This window comes from Ostrea edulis, chromosome 4 (assembly GCF_947568905.1).
Source record: "Ostrea edulis chromosome 4, xbOstEdul1.1, whole genome shotgun sequence".
Classification (NCBI taxonomy): Eukaryota; Metazoa; Mollusca; class Bivalvia; order Ostreida; family Ostreidae; genus Ostrea; species Ostrea edulis.
In genome coordinates, this window is record NC_079167.1 from 9,482,528 (window position 1) to 9,498,831 (window position 16,304).

The window sequence follows — 16,304 nt, forward strand, 5'->3', positions numbered from 1 at the left end:
TTAGCGGCGGAGAAGGGAGCGAAGTCTGTTTTTATCAGTGCTTCTGGAAAACGCATGTCGCCTCTACCACAGGTGCTTGAGGACAGGACCCCCCCCCCCCCCCCCCCCCCCCCGGGCCTTTTCGACTTTTTTTTCATAAATCATCTTTTTATAACATATTTGTAATCTAACCTATACCATCGATCCGAAAAATTACCTAAAATAAACGTTTTATAAAAATTCGTAACCCACTCTATATATAAAAACAACGTTGTTTTTATATATAGAGTGGGTTACGAATTTTTATAAAACGTTTATTTTAGGTAATTTTTCGGATCGATGGTATAGGTTAGATTACAAATATGTTATAAAAAGATGATTTATGAAAAAAAAGTCGAAAAGGATCGGGGGGGTGGGGGGGGGGGGGGGTCCTGTCCTCAAGCACCTGTGGCCTCTACTGGTCGTCAAAGACAAGGCGTCCAGATCTCTCAGACTTGCTTCAGCACAGATACTGCGTAGAATCACAGGGGCTCGGTTGTCAGTTATTGAAGTATTGTATTATTTGTTCCCGAATAATAAATTATATAAATAAAATCCACCGCCAAAATCCGCTTTCTTCGAGGTTTTAAAAAAGGTGTATCATGTGTACAGTAAAAAAAGTAAAGGGACGACACTCGCCATCTTGGATTTCGGGGGGGGGGGGGGGGGGGGGGGGGGGGGCTCGATTCACGGCTTGTTTTTAACGATGCAAACTTCCATTTCTTCTCTAGAACTGCACATGTGTAAGAAAAACTAAATGCATAGTGATGTAGAGCAGGAAGGCCTCTACCAAAATTGTAAATTGCATGATCACTGGGGTAGGTGTTTTGACCCCAGGGCGGGGCCAAACTTAGTATATAGTGTTTATGTGTAAAACATTTAATTAATATCTTCTTCAGTGCTATTGGTACTAATTTGAAACTAAATGGATATTTAGAAGGAGTAGGTAGTCTTTTATCAAAATTGTAAATTGCATGATCCTGGGGGTAAGGGTTTGGTTTTAGGGTGGTGTCAAAATTTGAAGGACTTATTTAAGTTTGCTGATACTGTGTAAAATCTAAATGCATACTTAGGAAAAGCAGAAAAGGATGTACAAAAAGTGATAATTTCACAACCCAGGGTTTTGACTCTAGGATGGGTCCAGGTTAGTAATATCTTATGTTAGTACACATATTATATTATGTAAAATCTTTCATCATTGTATGCACTTTTGAGGGCATTGAAGTTTTAAGAACACATATTGTTATATACTGTTGCTGAACATTAGAATTCAGCCTAGATTTTCAGAACAGGAATTTGTTTTTAGATTTCATAGCCCTTGGGAGTAGTGATACTTTTCAGTAGTACTCAGGTGACTGATAAGGTCTGTGGGCCTCTTGTTTGTCTTTTGATATAGGTCTTTGATATTTGGTATGTAGGTATACCATGATAAGACAGTGTGTCGTGTACCATTTTTGATGACCTTTGACCTTTTGTGTAATGGTCAAATTCAAAGGGGCATAACTTTAAGAAAAAAATCGAATCAGGCATTTCCTGCAAATATTCATATCTCCACACTATGCCCTTATTAATTACTAAGTTTCATAAAATTCTGTAAAATCGGTTTCAGAGGATTGGGCTGAAGAAGAAAAACCCAGGACTGACGGGTCAAAAACATACCCTCCGATACTCGTCACATGGGGATATGATGAAGAGCCAGCTATAAACATGTATATAGCAAGCTCTCCAATGAATCGAAATACTTAAAATAGCACGAAGTACGTATATACACTGATAGTTAATTGTAACTGTGACTCCAAAGTAATTTACTATTTTGAAAATAAATAATTGATGAAGGTCAAACCCCTGCTACGTTAAAAATGCACCGTCGCATGTTCAGAAAGCCAGAATAAGCGGGAAAATTACATTCACGTACCTCTGCCCTACTATTATATGTTTAATTTTTTAAATGATTATTTAAATCAGTCGAAGAGATTCTCACACAACATAAAGTTGAATAAAGAGGCCTTGTGATAAATGATTTCGTGATTTCAGCCTTTTTTAAATCCAGATTTCTCCTACTCCAGATGAGAAAACTGGATTTACGTACTTTATTCTACTTTTTACCTAAAAATACACACAGTTCACTTTCTTGTGTCGGCACTACAAAGTAAATCCGAATTCCAGTCTTTGTCCTGATTGAAGAAAGCAGTCAGTAAGTCTAGGTTGTTTGTATTACACGTGTAAAGGGGTACATAGGGGGTAATTTGTAAAATTGGCAAAACCCTATAATATACAGGCAACCAATGCATTCATTTGTTATATTCATATTTTGTAAAATAAAAAAGATATACATTCTAATCCTCTGAATAACTTTTTATACAAAGTAAGAGTCGTTGTGACGACAGACTGAGCTCCTATGCGAGGATATATAATATTGACCTACCTAAGGTTATTATTGACAAAGAATAAGCTCCTACGTGAGGATATATAAATGTTGACCTACCTAAGGTTATAATTGACAAAGAATGAGCTCCTATGTGAGGATATATAATATTGACCTACCTAAGGCTATATTATTGATAAAGAATGAGCCTCCTCGTGAGAATATATAATATTGACCTACCTAAGGTTATTATTGACCAAGAATAAGCTCCTACGTGGGGATATATAAATATTGACCTACCTAAGGTTATAATTGACAAAAAATAAGCTCCTACGTGAGGATATATAAATATTGACCTACCCAAGGTTATTATTGACAAAGAATAAGTTCCTACGTGAGGATATATAAATATTGACCTACCTAAGGTTATCATTGACAAAGAATAAGTTCCTACGTGAGGATATATAAATATTGACCTACCTAAGGTTATCATTGACAAAGAATAAGCTCCTACGTGAGGATATATAGATATTGACCTACCTAAGGTTATTATTGATAAAGAATGAGCTCCTACGTGAGGATATATAGATATTAACCTACCTAAGGTTATTATTGACAAAGAAAGAGCTCCTGCATGAGGATATATAAATGTTGACCTACCTAAGGTTATTATTGACAAAGAATAAGCTCCTACGTGAGGATTTTTAAATATTGACCTACCTAAGGTTATTACTGACAAAGAATGAGCTCCTTCGTGAGGATATATAATATTGACCTACCTAAGGTTATTATTGACAAAGAATAAGCTCCTACGTGGGGATATATAAATATTGACCTACAGTGTACCTAAGGTTATTATTGACAAAGAATAAGCTCCTACGTGAGGAAATACAAATATTGACCTACCTAAGGTTATTATTGACAAAGAATAAGCTCCTACAAGAGGAGATATAAATATTGACCTACCTAAGGCTATATTATTGATAAAGAATGAGCTCCCTCGTGAGGATATATAAATGTTTATCTAGCTAAGGTTATTATTGACAAACCATTAATAAATGTAAATATGTTCAATTAATTTCTTGGATATATGCAAATGAATTTATTTGTATAAGTTAAATTGCTCATTTTCGGCAGTTGAAGATAACGAACAGTGGATCAATCTCATAAATCCTATAAAGAATGCAACATGTACAGTAGGACAAACACGGAACCCTAGAAACACTAGAAATGGGGCCCCTGGGGGTAGTAAGCATCCCTGATAACCGGTTACACCCGCCGTGAGCCTTATCACGGAGTAATCGGCAATAAAAATCAATATGTAAAGAACGGCCTAACAATTGGTGTGAAACACGTATGCCAGCATTTGACCCAATGGCAGGTTATATTTGCTAATTAGATCATTATAACGATCGTAGAATTGTTTGCGAAATGCTGACTTTAAACGAGATTGTTGAAACCCGTGTAACATCAACTTATTTGTCAGTCGCCTGCCTCGATTTAGAAATTGACCACATGCCGAACACGTTTTCATATATCGGCTATTTGAGAGACATAAACACCATACGCTAGTGATAGTTCAAATATGATATTCAAGAAATAATTTGTTGTATTTATCCTGTAATTTGATTAATTTTATTAATTTGGCTCTTGCTGATATATTCATGTTATTATTTACGTATATGCCCTATACAAATATTTCATATGGTTTCCCCACATTTATTTTTCAATTCATACTTCTTATTGATTAAGTTCTTACAGTGTACATAGAACAAAACATACAAATCTTTTACTATATGCAAATACAGGTGTATAGTTTGGAAACCTCTGAGATGTTATGTGTCTGGTTCAGTAAAACAAATCTATCTGGAAGTGTGAACATTTATGTACAAAGTAAAAAAGACTGAACCAATGACCAGTATACGATCGTTGATTCACACCAGCGAAAAGAAGACAAAAAGGTCGGGAATATTACTTTGTCTGAATTTTGTCATCTCGTCATTTAGGAGCGAAAGACGCAAATTGTCGTTTTGTCGTCTTTTCGACTCAAAGTAACAAATATCAAACCACGGTCCACCGGTGCAAGATATTAAAAAATCATTATTGCGTTTTTTATACATCGGTGTCATTTGCAATGGTTGCACATGTCCAAAAGAAGAACTGTACTTTGCACATGCTACAAGTAGAACAGAAATGGAATAATCCCCTCGGTCTTGATATATTGTTTGAATTCATCTTCCGACCGAAGGGGTTATTCTCTTCCTACGCTGTCATTACTTGGTAAGACGACACCAGCACAAACAAGCCACCATAGTTTGGTAATGATTCTATTTCATTTTGCTGCTAGAATTTATAATACATGCAGATTAAACAATGGTATAACTGGAGGCTGATAATACAGTTGGAAATGGGTTGTGTACTTTATAAACTTAAGGGATAGCAGGCCAATCATTCTCCGGTGATTTGACACATCGGTTACATCCAAGTATAATCTCATGGCTTAACTGGATAGCACATAAAACACTGGGTCAGGCTTTATTCTTTTAATCTTCCTGGACCACACCAATATCCCAAAGATAATGACCCATTTAGGCTGTAATCTAGTTCACGTTCCTTATAGTGGACAATATTGTTTTCAATTAAACCTATTTCATTACTTATAACACGTAGGATTTGACAACAAATAGGCCCTATACATAAGCGCATTATGATTTACATGTACAATATAGATTAACGATATGTGTTCTGAGAGTGAGCACAACATACTTCTCACAAGAGATTTAGAAAAAGAAAGAAAAAAGATACATAAAGTATAACCAAACAAAGACATTCCGTGAGCCTCAGATATTTTTACATCCATGACCCTCAACTAAGTGTGAAATGAACAATGCCGTACACTTGGCGGCATGTAGGCGGGTAATCTTTGGAAAAAAATATTACCTATTGCACGATTCGTTTCACTGCATGTTTAATTCAAAAGAGTTTGTTGAATGAAAGACAAGTCAATGAAAAACATGAGATAAAACGCAGCAGTAAACACATTGTAAATTCTATTTATAGCAATGAAACTGTACTAAGTTTCACATTTTTGCACCTTATATCAGTTGTCACAGAGCCAGAGGATTTTCCTGTGTACTAATAGTACAAGAATATGAGAAAGTAATATCTATATCTACTTCCAATCATTTTTTTCTCTCTGCATGCATTAAATTACAAACGTAACAATCATTTAGAGATATACAGAGACTGTTGTATGTTATTAATAGAAATTTATCTATAAGATTTATTGCATTCGGCGAGATCAAAATGTTTTTCATTATCTGTCAATGAATACACTTTCTAACGAGTTTGGTTAATCTCCGGTAGATGCACAGTATTGTATCAAAATTTGTTCATTTTCATTTCTCAAGAATGATTAGAAAACAGTTTGAAATACCTGGAATATCACTCAATATTTGTATATAATCTTCTGTTTCTCATATTGCAACATTCTGTGACCGTCAATTAGAGCAGATGAGGCCTATGGACCACACTGCTTACCTGAGTTTGGTCGTGGACTGACTATATATCGGTACTTAATTTGAAGATGCAGAAATTGAATGGGTATTTTAAAAATCCTTCACCGAATAAATGTATTATGCCCAGAATGACGAATTAATAAACAGTCGACCTACATTCTATGAAACCTAATTCAAGCCACAGGCCTAGAAATTCTATTTGCTCAAAATATTAGTGACAATCTCACGAAAGCACTGTGACTTTCACAATCTCGAAAAATTCAATTTCTAACAGGCACTCGGAAGCATGATGGAAATCTCAATTCCAATCACTGTCCGAATTGTATTAAATCTACAAAAACCCATTGTAATTCTTGAATACAAAGGGGGGGGGGGGGGGTTGCCAGGGTGTTTATTTTATCTGATTTCGAAAGTACTTCACAAAGTAATAACCTTAACCTACTGATCGCAATCTACTGTAGATCCAAAAAAGCATGTTTTCAAGGACGCAGTCATAATTGTCTTTGCTGTATCACTGAATGCAATATGAGCATCGACTCTCGTTGGCTATGGGCAGATCATACGAAATTCGTTCAACGAGGGGTTAAATAATTAAGACGGACCCTGGGTTTTCTACGATAGAGACTGAATATAGTACCAATGATACAAAAGAAACAATTACATCTGTGCTGAGTCTGAGGATTGTTTATACTACAACCGTGGAGATAATCTCGGAATCCATATACCAGCTCATGCTTAGGAACAATTGAATTTGTTTTAATCGTGGTTAGTTTCGTGACTTGAAATATAGCTATTCTGGGGTCACAAGGAATGCAAAGACATGTATATTAATTTCGAATCAGAAATGCTCTCTCACGGTCCTTGTGGGCTAAATTACAACACAAACCTCGAACCGGATGCGGTGACCCAGTGGCATAGCGTTTGCTTCGTGACCGGGAGGTCGTGAGTTCGAGTCCCGCCATCGCGCCGAACCTACGACGTAAACCACAGGCATATGTATGTGTGTGCAAGTGACACAGCTGGTGAAAAAGAATACCAAGATGGCGGCATGTGAATAGTTTGTTTACAGAATTTTTTTTAATATATATATTTTAAAAAAAACAAAAAACGTTGAGTGCCTGTGACGTAAACGCAGACAATGATTGCTCTTTCGACAAACGCTCGGCGTTGAAAAGAGAGTCATGGGTCTTTCGGACATGACCTTAAAAGCGGAGGTTCAGTGTCGCGGCAGGCTTTCGTACGTTTAAGAACCCTCAGAACTACCATCCTAAGCGCTAAGCATAGGTCTAATTTTGTGGTACTTTACTTACAGCTGTTCTCAATACGAGTGAAACATTCTCGAAGGGACGTAAAACAATTTATCTATATTACCTCGTGGATAACGCCATGGGGTTAGGGGTAGGTCGTTAAGCCAGGTCTACTTGTTCGAAATGACCTTTCTCTTTATTGCATTCCTGAATATTATTTTATTGTGTTTATGAACAATTGTTTCCAGGAGACAACATAGCTCGCCGGGAAGCGTGACTCTACTCACTATATCCCCCTAGGCAGTGGCGTAGCTTCCAGTGAGGCAACCGAGGCAGCTGCCTCGGTAAAAAAAACCCCACCTTTTACGTTGTTAAAATGTCGATAGCTTCTGGGGGGCTGCGCCCTCCAGACCCCCTGCCTCGGTAATATTCGAACCCAAGCTACGCCTATGCTAGGTTCAATAAATATAGCCAAAGTCAAAGCTTTTGAAAAGTAGGTCAACTGCCGTGGGGGTCCGGGTGAGAATAGGTCCTCACTACCCCTTCCTTGTTATAACAGGCCACTAAATGGGGCGGCCCTTCGGATGAGACCGCAAAAATCCAGGCCACGTATCACAACAGGTGTGGCACGATAAAGATCTATCCCTGTTCAAAGGCCGTAAACGCCGAGATAGGCTTAAATTTTGCAGCCCTTCACTGGCAATGGTGACGTCTTCATATGAGTGAAAGATTCTCCCGAGGGACGTTAAACAGTATACAACCAACCAAATGTGGGTCAATATACAAGGGCACTAGGTCAAAAGTCTTGTTACCAATTAAAAGACCTGGTCACTGCGAATCGATATGTGAAATATCAAAGCCCCATCCCTCTTGGTTCCAAAGATATTGCCAAGGTTGAAGTTTTCAAACAGAGGTCAAATTTCAAAGTCACTAGGTCAAACGTTTTGGTACCAAATGAGAGGTCTGGTCATAATGAATCTATATATGAAATATCAAAGCCATCTCCCTTAGTTGGAAATATATAACCAGGGTTAAAGTTTTTAAAAATCTAGGTCCAAGTCCAATGTCACCAAGGTCAAAAGTCTTGCTAGCAAAAGAAGTGTCGCCTCTGGGATCATGACATAAGCTTTCAAGACATTCGTCCCAGCGAGCTAAAATTCTCGAATGGTGCGTTTTTAAACAGCATACAAGAAGAGAAATGATGGGTTGTCTATTCTTTTGCAAATTCCCTCAAGAAATTTGTAAATACGATTATTCTTAATTAAGAGACTTTTGTGGCGTTCTATGAACCTCGAACATAAGACATACAAATTTCAGCCGATTTCTTATCTGACGGACACGTGCTTATAACATTATTGTTACCTACAATCCAGTGAAAAAAAACCCCTTTTTTATTGACATCAACATTTCTGAATAATTTGTAAAAGAGATGATGCTCAACAGCTCTAGAATTTCCTTTACGCTTCTTTTGAGAAAAGAAATCCAATTTTCTATTGATCTTTGAATTCATTAGTTTGTTTTACGTTCTTTCCAAAAAAACTTTCCCTCATGTGTAGAAGAAGTCCTCCTTAGACCTATTTATGTTACTCAGGACCGTAGCAATGAGAGTTCTATATCGTGCCACTATCTGTCCTGACACGGGACCTCGATTTTTGATTACTTTATGACCGATCGCAGTAGCCTATAAGACGCTCGGCAACCGGAAGACCCGGATGTTATTCTCCATCTCAGCATTGCATCTAATGTAGGATTGTTCCAGCGCCCGGCATTGCATTACATTAAAAATAAAAGTAACGGGGTTTTTTTTTCGGATGACCTTGAAACGGCCATGTCACGGTAAGCGTTAGCACGATCGAAAACCCTGCTACAGCTCTAAGTGCCGTACATGGGTAAAAATGTCCTCCTAGGCACCTGATCCCACCTCTGGTATATCATGGGGTCCGTGTTTGCCCAACTCTCTATTTTGTATTGCTTGTGGGAGTTATGAGATTGATCACTGTTCATTATCTTCGCCTTTATAGGAGTTATGAGATTGATCACTGTTCGTTATCTTCGCCTTTATAGGAGTTATGAGATTGATCACTGTTCGTTATCTTCGCCTTTCATGTCACTTCAAGTACAGCTTGTGACGTTTCTACCTGAGTGAAATAGGTTGTAAACAATAAACAAACAGTCTACTTTATGTGTTTTAAAATGAGAATCACAAGTGAAAGGTGAAGATAACGAACAGTGATCAATCTCATCACTCCTATAAAGGTGAAGATAACGAGCAGTGATCAATCTCATCACTCCTATATAAAGGTGAAGATAACGAACAGTGATCAATCTCGTCACTCCTGTAAAGGTGAAGATAACGAACAGTGATCAATCTCATAACTCCTATAAAAGTGAAGATAACGAACAGTGATCAATCTCATCACTCCTATAAAGGTGAAGATAACGAACAGTGATCAATCTCATCACTCCTATAAAGGTGAAGATAACGAACAGTGATCAATCTCATAACTCCTATAAAGGTGAAGATAACGAACAGTGATCAATCTCATCACTCCTATATAAAGGTGAAGATAACGAACAGTGATCAATCTCATAACTCCTATAAAGGTGAAGATAACGAACAGTGATCAATCTCATAACTCCTATATAAAGGTGAAGATAACGAACAGTGATCAATCTCATCACTCCTATAAAGGTGAAGATAACGAACAGTGATCAATCTCATAACTCCTATAAAAGTGAAGATAACGAACAGTGATCAATCTCATAACTCCTATAAAGGTGAAGATAACGAACAGTGATCAATCTCATCACTCCTATAAAGGTGAAGATAACGAACAGTGATCAATCTCATCACTCCTATAAAAGTGAAGATAACGAACAGTGATCAATCTCATCACTCCTATAAAGGTGAAGATAACGAACAGTGATCAATCTCATCACTCCTATAAAGGTGAAGATAACGAACAGTGATCAATCTCATAACTCCTATAAAAGTGAAGATAACGAACAGTGATCAATCTCATCACTCCTATAAAGGTGAAGATAACGAACCGTGATCAATCTCATCACTCCTATAAAGGTGAAGATAACGAACAGTGATCAATCTCATCACTCCTATATAAAGGTGAAGATAACGAACAGTGATCAATCTCACAAGTGACAGTCACTGTAGGCACGATTCTAGAGAACCCTCACTGCTACCTCACTGCTACAGCTGTAAGCGCCATACTTTTTTCAGTGGGGCGTAAAACAGTATACAAACTACTTTTTATGTTAAAAATGAGAATTAGTACTACTAGTCATTTACGTAGATGTAAAACTGGAGAGAGTGTTTGTATTCTCTACCATTACTGTCTGTCAGATAGTTTGTATTCTCTACCATTACTGTCTGTCAGATAGTTTGTATTCTCTACCATTACTGTCTGTCAGATAGTTTGTATTCTCTATCATTACTGTCTGTCAGATAGTTTGTATTCTCTACCATTACTGTCTGTCAGATAGTTTGTATTCATTACCATCACTGTCTGTCAGTTTGTACCACGTTTTCGTTATGCTTGAGGCATAGATGAAAAGTGAAGATAACGAACAGTGATCAATCTCATAAATCCCATAAGGAATACAAAATAGAGAGTTGGGCAAACACAGACCCCTGGACACACCAGATGTGGGATCAGGTGCCTAGGAGGAGTAAGCATCCCCTGTCGACCGGTCACATCCGCCATGAGCCCTATATCTTGATAAGGTAAACGGAGTTATCAGTAGTCAAAATCAGTGTACCAAGAACGATCTAACAATCCGTATGAAACACGTCAGACAACAGTTGACCCCATGATTGGTTGTATTGGCAAACTAGATCGTTATAACGACCATAGAATTTGCGAAATGCTGACTTTAAACGAGACTGTTGAAACCCCTATGCCATCAACTTGTTTGTCAGTAGCTTGCCTCGATTTTAAACCTGACCATACGCAGAACAAGCTCTTGCGTATCGAATCAGTTGAGAGATGTAAACTCCATAAGCAGATGATAATGGAATATTGCTACATAAATATGGGAGGTTGAAACTTAAATTATCCCGTTTGTTATAAAGTTGAGTTGTTAGTTTACTGTTAATATCTACTTTCAATAAAATATCTCAATAAAATATCTAAATATGAAGCAGTGGACGACTCTGCGGTGTCTTTTATTTCGAGCTCGAAGGGACATATCGAATCGACATATGAATGAAAGTTATTGTTAATTGATAAAACGTCGTCGTGTTACCTTCGAAGAATAGCTAATCACCAATATTGATCAAGTTCGACTTTCGATGCGATTGACCAAATTTTCCAAGCCTTACACAATATGATATGGCGCCTTGCAGGAGGGTTGCGTAAAAACAATGTAAATGATCGTAAGGTATTCCCGAACCTTGCAAATGATACCCATGAAAATGTAAGATAACTTACAGTGATCAATCTCATAAATCCTATGCAGTTGATTAATTGAATATTGTTTATCGTCTCTCTCGAGAATTCTTCACTCATATGGAGACGTCATTGCCGGTGAAGGGCTGCAAAATATGGTTCAAGCCCAGTATTCCGACGGTCCGATAGTCCGACGGGCCGGTAGTCCGACGGTCCGATAGTCCGACGGTTCAATATTCCGATAGTCCGACATGTTAACCATCACCAAAAATGTTAATTAATAGAGTTAAAATTTATTCATGTCAGGCATTATTTTAAGGAAATTACCAGAAACCGCCAAAATCGACACGGCCTGATTATAAATCAGACAATCAATTTCTGACCAAAATCATTCAAGTGTGAACTTACGGCGGCGTAGAAAGGCCATATATAAATATATTATTCGTTCGGACGAATTAGCTATTTGTGCGGACGAATTAGCAATTTGTTCGGACGAATTTGTTATTAGCTATAAGGCAACGCCAATGCCGTAGTCAAATACCGTAAAGTGTTGGTAGTAGAGCACAAAACTTAGATTGGGGCACATGCTAAAATGGGATTCAATTCCAAAATTTTCCACATAAACGTCATGAAGATGGCGACGGTAACCTACATAATCACCCCAACCCCTGAAATAACAAGCTAAAAATGGTAGGAATCCCTACACCTTGCTCAGTCTTAAAAGTTTGAAGTAGGCCTCAAGTCCCCCCTCTCCCCATTTACGGGCAAAAGTTTATTAAATGAAAAATTTCTGTATAACGGGGCATAACACAATCAATAAGGAAATCAATTTTTGTATGGGACGACAATTATGCAATTATGCGCCAATCAGAGCCTATCTAACTTTTTCAACGCAAATCTTTATATCCGAATTTTATACCAATTTTATGGTATACCTTTCTTTATAGCAAATAACAATTTTTGAACAGAAATTTCTTGCACTAGAATTAAGGGGAGGATGTTATCAAACAACATTTGATATTAAGATGAGGATCTCGTTTGGGGTCCCAGAAGTGTAAGGAGGGGGCACATACATACTCTTGTCCCCACTCCGTACTTTTGAAAGTGTTAAGGGGACACGAGCAGGCGCGTGGCATCGTTTTTGAAAGGGGAAAGCTGGGGGCCAGCCAGAAAGGATTGGTGGTGGTGGGGGGGGGGGGGGGGGGGGCAGGCGAACCAAAAAGAGTTTTAACATGTAAAAAAGAAGAAAGGGAAATTTTTTAAAAAGTGGGGAAGGAATCAGCCTCCCCCTTCTCTGTTGCTACGTCCCTGACGAGTATCCGCTGTCAGCCCTCCCTACAAGCCTATAGATATGTGTATATATATGTATATCTACATAGCTCTCTATAAGGACACGATGAAAATGTTCCTTAAATTCAGCATACATACAGACAGACAAACATACAGACACACACACAGCGAGTAGGAATGAATGAACACACTGGTGATGGAAAAAGGAACGAAGCGTAATCAACCGTGGGCTTCCGACGATGCCGAAATATATACATGTAGATGTAGGTGGGTACCTGTAAAGTGCGCAACGAAACGAAATCTACCGAAACGAAAACCCACCGAAATGAAACGAAACAGATTGTATAACCGAACTCTTTGATTAGAAATGGTATCTTAGGTCCCTGTGAAAATTACCACATATAAATAAAATTCGCTTCTCCTTTGATGTAGGCTTTCAGCTTGACTGATGCACAGTTTTAAAAGCTAGAAAGGGGGGAGGTGGTGAGTAAGCAAAATGTACATATCCGAAGTTGATTAAATAACATGTGCAATTAGTTTCAGATCAATAAATTTCAGAACGGAGAGGTCTGGCGAAACACACTAAACAAGGGGTGGGGTCGCTGGCGTTGGATCCGCCTTTGGGTATAGATACATTGTTTTAAGAAACTGGTGTCTGAGAAATTTGAAAGCAGGAAGAGCTCTTAACCTTTTATTTTATCTCTAACTGCTGAGGTGCGAGTACTTTCAATAATGGAAAAAGTTAGATAGTATACCAAATTATATGAATGCAATTCGGTAAAATATATATACATGTGTTATTAAAAATTATTATTGATATTTAGTGAGTCTAAATATAACTTTATACATTTGTTTTGTTGCTAGGACGGGGAATTGAAAACGGGACGGAAAACAGAATTTTTTATGCAATAATATCAGGAGGAGGTCAGCATTTTGTAAACTCAAAAGGCTTATGAACAAGGGAAGCAGAAATTACAAAGAGAACGGGAAGACATACTCAGAATCCACCGTTTGATATACTACATACAAATACACAATATCCACATGTATACATAGATTTGTCTTTAGAGCAAAAAATACTGAAACGTGTATTTATGCCGAACTGTAACCCTCTGTTCTGAAATTTATGGATCCGAAACTAATTGCACAGGGTATTCAATCAACTTCGGATATGAACTTTGTGCTTACTCACCCTCTTCCAACTTTTAAAACTTTGTATCTGTCAAGCCGAAAGCTTACCACAATGGGGAGGCGAATTTTATTTATATGTGGTAACTTTAACAGGGGCTTAAGACACCATTTTTAATTATTATAATTAATAGAGTTCAGTTATACACCACTTTTAATTATTATAATTAATAGAGTTCGGTTATACAATCTGTTTCGTCTCGTTTCGGTGGGTTACGTTTCGGTAGATTTCGTTTCGTTTCGCACTTTACAGGTACCCAATGTAGGTCGAACCCGTTCAAAGTTTTCCCACTGTGCGATGTTTTGCTCTTGTGACGTAAAAAATCGCTCTGGCACACGGCACTTAATCCTGTTTTCTGCTGCCTATTACATAGCGATCTCTTATATGTGGCCACAAATTATCGGAGTTTCGGACTATCGGACCGTCGGACTACCGTACCGTCGGACTATCGGAGTGTGGGACTATCGGACCGTCGGACTACCGGACCGTCGGACTATCGGACCGTCGGAATACTGGGCGGTCACCGTTAAATATAGCCCTATGCTCCGCGCTTACGGCCTTTGAGCAGGGAGGGATCTTTATCGTGCCACATCTGCTGTGACATCTCATCCGAAGGACCGTCCCATTTAGTCTTACGTCAAGCAAGGGGTACTGAGGACCTATTCTAACCCGGATCCCCACAGGACCATAAATCCTATAAAGAATACAAATTTAAGAAAAGGGCAAACACGGACCGCTGGATATACCAGAAGTGTGATCAGGTGCCTAGGTGGAGTAAGCATCCCCTGTCTAGTCGTGAGCCCTACGTATCTTGATTAGGTAAGCGGAGTCATCTGTAGTCAAAATCAGTATGTAAAAAACGGCCTAACAATTGGTTTGAAACACAAAAGACAGCATTCGACCCAGTGATAGTAAAATCATTGTAACGATCATAGAATTATTTGCGAAATGCTGACTTTAAATGAGACTGTTGTAACCCATGCAACATCAACTTATTTGTCAATAGCTTGTCTCGATTAAAAATTTATTATACGCAGAACATGCTCTCGCGTAACGAATCAGTTGAGAGACATAGAGATATATTGAGTTAATATTTTTTACTTATGACATAACTTAAGTACCAATTAGATATGTTGATTGGGGATAAACATTTGAGATTCAACTCAACATCGGAACTTTTTTTTATTTCAATGTATAAATCAAGAATGGATAGTGTTCCAACGTTGTATAAATAACAACGGTTTGTTGCCGTGTACAGATTTCACGCAACCAGATGTTAGAAACCGGAAGCTTGGCCTCTCAGGGGAAGGTCAAGTTATGACGGCGGACATGTTCATGTCAATTCTGGAAATAAACTGGAGGAAATTACTTGATTTGTTTCGTTACGTAACCCAAGTGAAAATTAAAGATCATAAACAGGATATCACTATCTCTGTGAGCTAAGTTTTTTCTTCAATTTATTGAGAACAGGCCATCATGTCACGTGCCTCATGCTACTCATTCGATAATCAGATGTATGTAGTTAAAAAAAAACCTAGCAACTTGCATCTACCGATTTGTATTCCAGATAAATTCTATACCACGTTTAATCTTGTTTCATTATCACTTTGAAATCAAGCTGTATGTAGGTTATATCTCATAAAATGTATGCACAATCAATATTCTTTAAAGTTTGACGGTATGGAATAGATTACTATCAGAATAGACAGAATAGTAAACTTTAAGCTTTTCTACATATCGTGTGTGGTAACTTTGAAATATATGAAAGTATAGATGTAGGTATGGTGTGCCTCTCATCCAGAGTTAGTTGCTTCATATCCTGTATTAAATGTACCCATAAACATTAAATATAGTAGAGCTTATAAATTGAATTAACATACGCTGCAAGTGAAAAGTTCGTGATCTCGGCGAAAATGATTTTCTGTATGACGAAAGTACAAAATAATTATTTTACTAACGTCTCTGTAATTTAATCAATGAAAGTCTTGGATTTCTACGTATCATGATAATGCACCGTTTAATTTGGCATACACAGTATGAATTTGGCAAAAAAGTTGTATTTGCCTGTTCAGCCTTTATCGAAACAACTAATTGCCGTGATAATTGAAACAAACTCTTGTAGATAGGAATCTTCGGAATATTTAGCACGCTTACGTACTCAGGCACCTTTGATTAAATAAGTGTGAGAGGGGAATGCGTGGTACGACCCATCACTACGACTAGACAGAACGAACGGTACATATACAAATAAAACAAAGCGGCCATGGACAT